Genomic DNA, 8,608 nt, shown 5'->3' with positions numbered 1-8,608 from the left:
CATTGCGTTTTCGGTCCGACCTGTCTTCCCCCTAGTGGTTTGTCATGTCGAGTAGTTTATACAAAACTTTGACAATTGGTCCCAATGCCGTCTCATTCCTCACTGAGTTTTTCTGAAATGCATGTTTTGGGTCACAAATGATGTTATGTTTTTATTCTTCCAAAATTAAACTTTCCTCATCCACGGCAAAAATGGATGCAGTGTCATCCACAGTGGTAATCTGCGTTACCCCCTTAGATACATAATACAATTTTATACATTTTTATTTTGAAAGTACATCGGAAGGTTTTATTTTGAAACCTGGTCCGGCTTTCCAGTTTCTACAGCTTTTTACCACAAAATCCACTCATCAATGGACTGGAAATAGAGCTCCTGCATAAAGCTTGTGGGGTATGGATGTTAGACACGGTGATGACGGAGGCAAAGTAAAAATTCTGATTGCTAAATGAACATTCTATTTTTTGTGTCAATAGAGATGCGATGCAGACGGATCAGCGTAAGATCAGCCTTGAGTCACAACTGCCCTTACTGGATACGTTCCGTCTGTAGGTGAAAAATTGGCAAACCTGTACAGGACACGCAGGTGGCACTGACGAAATGTTCAAGTCGTAGACTGCTTGGTGAGCGTGTAGGGTGAAAATGTTCGTACACATTTTTTCTATGGGCATGCTGTGACCGACAGGATGTAATGAACACTTTAGCAACACACAAGGGGGAGGTAGGTGAGACACAGGCATGTCCTAGAGATTCTTTCCTTTTTTCAACCCACTCAAAGTCTGAGTAAGCCTCTTCAGTGTAAGTTTTTAAAAATATCAAACATTTATTTTAATTTGTTCTGTACTCTGAGAGGCTGAAAGCCTTGCAAGACCACCAGGAGCAATGTGGTGTTCATTGTGTTCTGCCCAAAGACATTTTGACACATAAATGGGCAGAGTGGGAACCAAACCTGTGACCATCTGATCAGAGGGGGACCGCTCTGTCTTTAAACCACTTAGATGCCCACTGGATCCACCACAGCACCTATGTAACATGCTTTTTTCCAACAAATATACAGTCTTGTTGTATTCAGAGACAGCCTTAGATTACACATCTGTTTGTAACCTTGTGCAGGGTTTGAGTTAGCAAGGCTACTGTATATCATTTACATGTAGAACTGATGCTGAACAAAGACGCTGATTGAAAGATTATGTATTTGAGGTCCGCCTACAGCAGAACAGTCGCAGGGTGAACGCTGCTATGTCTTGGACTTATTTAGGTATAAACTGTGGTCACGTTGGACTTGTACCGCACATGTATAGCATCAGAAATACAGGGTTTAATTTACTTGAAGCACTTTATTTTAGCAGAGGAAGACAAGTCCAGAGAGAAGCCACTTGATTCTCATGACAGTTTTGTGGAAGAGGACAGCACTCACATGACCAGGAAATGCATCAAAACTGCTTTTGCACCCATTATCTGCGATCATGTGGAGTGTGTCTGAACATGAACTCTTTCAATCAATCCACTGATGAGGGGGGTGAAACCTCTGCCGCTACATACTCGCCACCTTATCATGTGATTACTATTTAAAAAACAGCATATGGTGTTGATGCTGTTGTTTGAAGATGCTCACATAAAGCAGTAACATCCTTTTTTGGTAACACTTTATATTAAGATTCCTTAACAAGCTTTGTTAACACATTAACAAGCATTATAAATGAATTTATAGGGTGTTAGTAAGACATTTATTAGTACAATAAGTCTAATAAGGTTTATTAAATTACTTAGTTAACACATTTACAAGCATTATTATTACGATGTTTTTAAGATGCTAATGATACATTAACTGATATTATAGGTGCTAAACAAATGTGTCAGTGTTAATAAGCTTAATAAGATTTATTAACAACCTTTGTTAACAAATTAAGAAGTATTATTATTGTTTGGGGTTCTAGTAAGATATTTATTAGCATTATAGACGCCTGACACAAGCCTAAGTGTTCATAAGCTTATAAGTTTTATTAACTAACTTAACAAATGAATAGGCTTTATTCATTTGTCAGATGCTAGTAAGATATTTATGGGCATTATAGATGTCTTGCAAATACCTGAAAGTGTTAATAAGATTTATTAACATCTAAAGTCAGACCATTGTCTTCTAAATCCATATTACTAAACTGCTTATAAGCTTTACAAATGTATTTATTAACTTTGTTAATAGTTTATTAATTGTTTTGCAGCACCTCATCTAAAGTGTGGACGTTTTTTACCACAAACAACCACAAAGCCTAGATTGTAAAAAGAACTTTAAACTATTAACAAAGTTAATGAATACATTTGTAAAGCTTATAAGCAGTTTAGTATTATGGATTTAGAAGACAATGGTCTGACTTTAGATGTTAATAAATTTTATTAACACTTTCAGGTATTTGCAAGACATCTATAATGCCCATAAATATCTTCCTAGCATCTGACAAATGAATAAAGCCTATTCATTTGTTAAGTTAGTTAATAAAACTTATAAGCTTATGAACACTTAGGCTTGTGTCAGGCATCTATAATGCTAATAAATATCTTACTAGAACCCCAAACAATAATAATACTTCTTAATTTGTTAACAAAGGTTGTTAATAAATCTTATTAAGCTTATCAACACTGACACATTTGTTTAGCACCTATAATATCAGTAAATGTATCATTAGCATCTTGAAAACATCCTAATAATAATGCTTGTAAATGTGTTAACTAAGTAATTTAATAAACCTTATTAGACTTATTGTACTAATAAATGTCTTACTAACACCCTATAAATTTATTTATAATGCTTGTTAATGTGTTAACAAAGCTTGTTAAGGAATCTTAATATAAAGTGTTACCCCTTTTTTTTAAATTTATAATCACTCCAGTTGTGGGGCATTGAGACTTTGTCTCCATTTTGTACAGCAATTTTCAGCTTTTCTTTAAATTTTCAACTACCCTCTTGCCCCCCAGGGAGCTTTCTGTGCCCTGTGTCCTCATCCAGAACGTAAACTGTAGTAATGTCAAAGCTGCACCTAGGTCTTCTGTTCCATGCTCCATTCCAGTTATACTATTTTAGTCAGGTTTAAACTCTACAGCTCTTCAGAAAATGCTTGTGTCCTTTTCATCAGAACTCTCTGAATTGAACTGATCTTTAGAGGCAGTTTCAGGAATGAGCTTGTCTTTTTCTATAACAGCAATCTGCTGTACAAAAGTGTTTCCACAACATCCTGACCCCATCACAATTTCAATAAAAACAACAACAAATTGGACCTCTGCAACTATGCAAGTTAGGAGACAAGGGGCATTCCTCAAAGTTCCTGGGATCTACCAGAGTAAAAGACTAGAATATTGTTGATTCCCCCAGAACAGGTTGTGCCAGTGACCCACTCTTATCAATCAGACTGAATGGTATTGTAGCCAAAGGTGACCTGGAGGTGACAGGATCTGATGCTGGGTCCATGCTCCTTCTGTTGATGACTGCCAAAGATTTTATCAATCCTTTTAATAGGACTTCAAAAGCAAATCCTAAATGTTAACAAAACGTGAAAACAACACAAACTTGAACTCTGGAAAAGGTTAGGTAAGAAAACAAGAGTAGAAAGAGAAGATCAAAACAATGAAACGCCACAAAGAAAAACCTGAACTGGTGCTGAACCTGACAGGAGCAGACTACGTAACTAATCCAACAATCCAAATCTCACATTCTGAAAGAGAAGCTTTAACCATAGGCCTCAACTTTGCCCTCACACCCAAAACGATACATAGAAAGCCTTGTTTCCACTGAGCAGTCTGGTCTGGTCCAGTTTAGAATGGTCCAGGAATGCCCTGGCTCTGGTTTGGCACTTTCTTTTGTCGTAATGACCTTCCGCCAATCAACGGGTTTCATTGTTTGACAACAGTAGCTCCACCCGAACCGGCCCGTTTCATTTTTCATTGGACCTACAACCAAAAATGGTATGGTTCGGTCCGCCTTACTAGGTCCATTTTATAGTGAAAACGTTCAAAATCCCGGACCGGACTGGCTGGACCGTCCCACTCAGTGCAAATCATAGTGGATTCAATGACAGCCACAGATTCTGCTAACAGGAACCACCATTTACCCGCAGCAGAAGCTGATAGTCTCCGTGGCCCTATCCAATGCTAATCCAGCTATGTAATTTCTGGTTTTGCCTGTAAAATATGGTAAAATATGGTTTCTATTACTATTATTTTTTTTTAATAATGTCATCACATTAGCCTGTCGACCACTGCTGCTGCAAAGCCTAGGAGCTTCAATGAGGCCAAAGGAGAACAGAAATGACAAAAACGTATTTATTTATTTTTAACATTTTTTATTCTCTTTGGGTGTCTCATGTTGAAACTTTATCGAGTGGATTTTTCAAAAATATTTTTAAAGCTTTATAGGTCTGTCTCTGTCAACCTCTGCTTGGATGATCACAGGTTCGGTTCCCACCTTGCCCGCCCATAAGTCAAAGTGTTCTTGGGCAAAAAAACTGAACGCCACATTCATCCTGGTGGTTATAGGTTGGTGCTAGTGTGGGGCAGCAGAGCTGTCATCAGTTTGTGAACGTGTGTGTGAATGGGACTGTGACTGCAAAGTGCTTTAAAGAAGGTAGTAAAGCGCTAAATGAGTATATGCCATTTACAATCATTGTGAAATTCAAGAAAGCTTTTTTATTGCCTTTTTCTGCCTACTTGAATGCATCTTAACAGACTACAACTGGAAAAGAGTTACAGTCAGTTCTTGTAAACCTGTAGCTGAAGTTGATTCTGCCTCACCTTGACACAAAAGCTCAGGTTGCCGTGCCGCCAAACGTCCGGCAACCTCACACTAGAATTTAACATCAGTTGCTGAAGAACTTCAGTCGAAGCTGAGGACCTCCCTTTCTGTCGGTGACTCGCTTTTATGCCTAACATTTTCTCGGATAAATCTTTATCTGGAGCTCACAGATGTAGCCGGAGTGTGTGTGCAAATACACAAACCTTTCACTCAGGCAAAGCGTAGTTGATGTAATTAGGCTTCCTTCCAGTTTAATCAAGCATCCCCAGAGTCAGACTCGTATATGTTCTGCTGTTTCAAACCAGCTTCATTTTCTGCACAGATAAATGCAGGAGCACGCTTCCCATCAGGGTGGGTTTACCTGTCCTGTCTTTGTGATTTTGCATAATTTGTCTGAGTAATTGAACATATAGAAAAAGAGGAAACCAGGAAAACCCTGGAAGAACTGCAGCGGCTGCATCACCGTGACTCACTCAAGCCTTTGGATTTGCTCCCGTGTCATGGGATAGCCGCTAGCAAACAGCCTCAACCTCTCTTGATCAATATTTGCAATGCAAGTTCAAGGGAGCAGGCGCTTGGCAAACTCCTACGCAAAACCAGAACTCGTGGAGATGTAACCCTTCTTCAAAACTTGACCTCACCCCTGTAATGCATCTGTCAGACGTTAGCAGAAGCTCTAGTGGTGCAAAAGGCTTTTTTCAACCATCAAAAGGACGAGTAGACGGAAGAAAAACTTGAGGATCGTTTCATATAACAGCCACTAACCTGTTAGTTTGACACCGAGTTTTGTTGTTGCTGTGGTGGAGCTAAAATCCACCAATGTTCCCAATTTCCTCTTTTATCCATTTATCCAGCAGTTGTGGTTATTTGGGTCACAACAGCGGCAAACTCTTTGACATGTATGTGGCGTTCGTCTGCAAACCCCATCAGCTATCTCTTTTCAATGTGGAAGAACTGCGGCTTAACTTTGTAATAGTCCCTGATGGCTGCAGGACAATTTTTGCCACATAAGAAAAACACTTAACTGCAAATATTCATCTGCACTTCAAAGTTAACACAAATTCATTCATATGAACATATAGGATTTGGGTGTTTGTGCCTGCTGTGTCACACCATCAAATATGAGACTTCAGGGGGAAAACAATGAACCCAAAAAAGAAGAAGTAGGTCGGCGTTCAGACAATGTGAACTTAGAAGCTTCTGTTTGAATTTTAGGTTGTCTGAGGCTCATGTCTGGTCAGATCTGCTCACCTGGCTGCTCTGCTGCTGCAGACGCACTCAGGAAATCTGCAGATTTTTGCTCACGTCATCATAAAATGTGCAGATTTTCCGACTGCAGAGGAGATGCAAGAACTTTTTCCATGTTCTTCACAACACTTTCACACAGCTTATATTTTGACCCAAGTACAGTGTTCGTATTGTCTCTGGTTATGGAATTCAGGGAATGAGCTGCCCTCATGGGTGCAGTGTTGGGTTGACATCTGGGGGGCGGAGGAAGACGATCGTTCAGCTCCATGCATAGAGCAGAGTTCACACATCTGCCATTTCATACTCCACCTTTCTCTCATTAACCTCATTTTTTAAATAATTTTTTAATGTAACACTCCAATCATCTTCTAATCAGTTTTAAAAAGTTTGATTTGAAAATTATGATTAGGCCATTTTTAGCTAAAACTTGCTTTCTGGGACATATTTTCTGCTGACATTCGCCTTGAGTTGTGGGCGGAACTGTTAGCGTGGAGTGAGTCCACCCCCACTTCCCATCACCCATCTCTTTATGCGTTCTCCTGTGAGCTTACAGACCCTCACCCCCCAACCTAACATTAGCGGTGCACCAAAATGGCGAGAAATATTCCGGCCACACTTTTGAGCCAGTTACCAGCAGGGATCTTGTGCCTTGCCATTGTAGTGTCCATGTCATACCTACAAGCTTTTTCAAACTGCATTTTTTCGTCTGCTCCCGATTCACAATGATTTGACTAAAGAAATAATCAGAAATGCAATTTTAAGCTTAACTGTCTTTATTTATGTCCTCTATCATGAGAAAAATGCCACGAGAACATGTTATAAACAGCAAAAACACAGTTTTTTGGTAAGGATTCTGTGGTGTTTTGTTGTTGGTCATGTTTTTTGTTTTTCTTTTTGTCATCACTCCAGTTTCAGGTTCATGATCCACAGCTGTCTTCAGTTCAGTTGATTAGCCTCAGCCTATTTAAGTGTCTTGGTTTCTGTTCATCCTTGTCTGGACATCTGCTCTGTTGTTTCACTGTTTTGTTTCTCCCCATAGTTTTGTCATGCTTCAGTTTGGTTAGGGTTATATTTTATTTTCTGTCACCAAGCCTGATCTCCTGCATTTTGGGTCCTCCACCACCAGTTCCTGATGTTTTTTTTGTTTGTGTGTGAAGACAAAAACTCAATCTACCTGTATAACCTAACAGCAATCTCAATCTAGCATTTGATCTGAACCTTTCTTCTGTCCTGCATGATCGAGCACCTCCTTCAGTGATCATGTCATACGGGGAAGACCTCAGTGGACCTGTGCAGATGCCCCCCCCCCCCCCCCCCCCCCCCCAGAAGCCATGGTCACAGTGTTTTCGGACCTTCTGAAGGGTATCAGCCATTTGTCTTTATGTCTGAGTTCATGGTCTGTAACGTTCCTCTCATTTTGTGCTTTTATAAGTCGTTTTCCTGCTACAAAAAAATCTCCTACCATCTGTACTCTCCCAGCCCCCCCACCTCTCAGCTCTCAGTAAAAGACTTCATGGAGAGTATAATGGAGCATTCACCAGGTGGAACAGCAGAAACACTTGTTTTCTCTGGAGCCGAGTCTGAATCAGTCCAAAGGTTTTGGCAGTAAAAAGTCCCTTTAAATATGAGTTACAGGCACTGTGAGAAGAAAAGTCCATATTTTTTACAGACAATAATTTTCATGTTGGTGCCAGCGTGGTGGAGTTTGAGCTCAGAGAAATCCTGGGCTTTGAAACAATCTCTTTAAAGTCTGCAGCCTCGTTGGTGCATTTCTCTGCAGCCCCTATGAACCAGAAGTATAAATGTTTCATGTTGCCACCTATTATAACAAAGGGGAAAATTCATTTGTTAACAACACTTGATTTTAGATTTCTTGCGGAAAATGTTTTTCCCCTTTGATCTTTGATTCTTTGCTAAAAGTTAGAACAAAGTGTCTCCCTTGTTTGAGAAATAATAATGGATTTGTAGTGTTTAATGAATATACTCTCCCCTGACTCGACTACACACAGTGTAGTGGGATTCAGGCGCGCTGATGCATTCATGGCCAGTGTGGTTGCACGTTAAAGAAAATCGGAGAGAATTTTCTTTAAAAAAACTGATGCCGCCTGATACAGATAATAATCTTTTCATAAACTGATCTGCTGATATGAATCATCATGTATTTATATATGCCTTTAACATTCATTGCATGCATTTGTACTGAGGTCCATGCAGGGCATCAAAAAATTATTCCTTTGTTGTTTTGTTTACCTTAAGGATGATAAGATACTATTTTAAAGTAAACTCGTATTAAAATGTGCTCCTCAGTCTGGGTTTTTGACGCTCTCTGCATGCCACACACCTGCTACTCACCTGATAAGTACCTCCATTTAGGCTCTTGAGCTTGTCCTTCCCTCTTCCAGGTTGTAGTACTCTCTGCTTCATGTCCTAGCTCAGGGGTCAGCAACCTTTACCACTCAAACAGCCATTTGGATCAGTTTCCCACAGAAATGAAAACACGGGGAGCTGCAACACCCTTTGGAAAACCTGGTGTTTCCAGTGGACAAAACTACCAAATATGTTGTAATTAACTAATGGATT

This window comes from Oryzias latipes, chromosome 11 (genome assembly GCF_002234675.1).
Source record: "Oryzias latipes chromosome 11, ASM223467v1".
NCBI classification, from domain to species: domain Eukaryota; kingdom Metazoa; phylum Chordata; class Actinopteri; order Beloniformes; family Adrianichthyidae; genus Oryzias; species Oryzias latipes.
Note: the sequence above shows the minus strand (reverse complement) of the source record.